Source organism: Octopus bimaculoides, chromosome 7 (genome assembly GCF_001194135.2).
Source record: "Octopus bimaculoides isolate UCB-OBI-ISO-001 chromosome 7, ASM119413v2, whole genome shotgun sequence".
In the NCBI taxonomy this organism is placed as follows: Eukaryota; Metazoa; Mollusca; class Cephalopoda; order Octopoda; family Octopodidae; genus Octopus; species Octopus bimaculoides.
In genome coordinates, this window is record NC_068987.1 from 80,102,910 (window position 1) to 80,103,839 (window position 930).

The following is a 930-nucleotide window of genomic DNA, read 5'->3' on the forward strand; positions in this document are numbered from 1 at the left end:
GTGTGTGTGTGTGTGTGTGCATTTGTGTATTTGTGTCTGTGTTAGTCCCTCCACTATTGCTTGACAACCGATCTTGGTGTGTTTACGTCCCCGTAAATTAGCGGTTCGGCAACAGAAACCGATAGAATAAACACTAGGCTTACAAAGAATAAGTCGAGAGGTCGATTTCTTCGACCAAAAGGCGGTACTCCAGCATGGCCACAGTCAAACTGACTGAAACAAGTAAAAGTGAAAAAGTGTTAGCAATAAAGATCTTTTTAATATTTTCTTCGTTTCAGTCATTGAACTACGACCAAGCTGGGGCACCAGTTGGAAAGGTTTAGTTAAAAAAAATCAGCCGTAGTACTTATTTTAAGAAAAAATTTATACTTATTCTATCAGTCGTTTTTTCTGGAACCGCTCCGCTACAGGGACATAAATAAACCAACACCAACTGTCGTGCATCGGGGATGGGTAACACACACATTACAGGCTTTCGCACGGTTTCTGTCAACAAAGGTATTAGTTGGCATAAAACCAAATAACAAGAGACTTACTGAAGGTGCCGCGCAGCGGTACCGAACCTGAAATCAAAAGTTTGCGAATTGAACATGTTAACTACACAGCCATAGCCATGCGTGCACCAATGTTACATTAATATAATATGAGAAGTATTTTACCACTGAGACACAACAGAAAAACTTGAGAAAACACATTAAAGTTTAAAATGTAATCTAACTGTGTTACATATTTATTTCCTGTAGGAAGAAACACGTTTGAATGATTGAACAAAATGTGTTCTACTTGTTTTTGGTCATTTTGATGCTATTTTCTTTTTACTTTGGTGATGCCATTATTCAGTGGAGAATGGCAATAGTCAGTCAACAGACTATTACCATTCTTCAACGTGTTTCTCACATTGTGCTAATGTTAATACTATATATATATAGA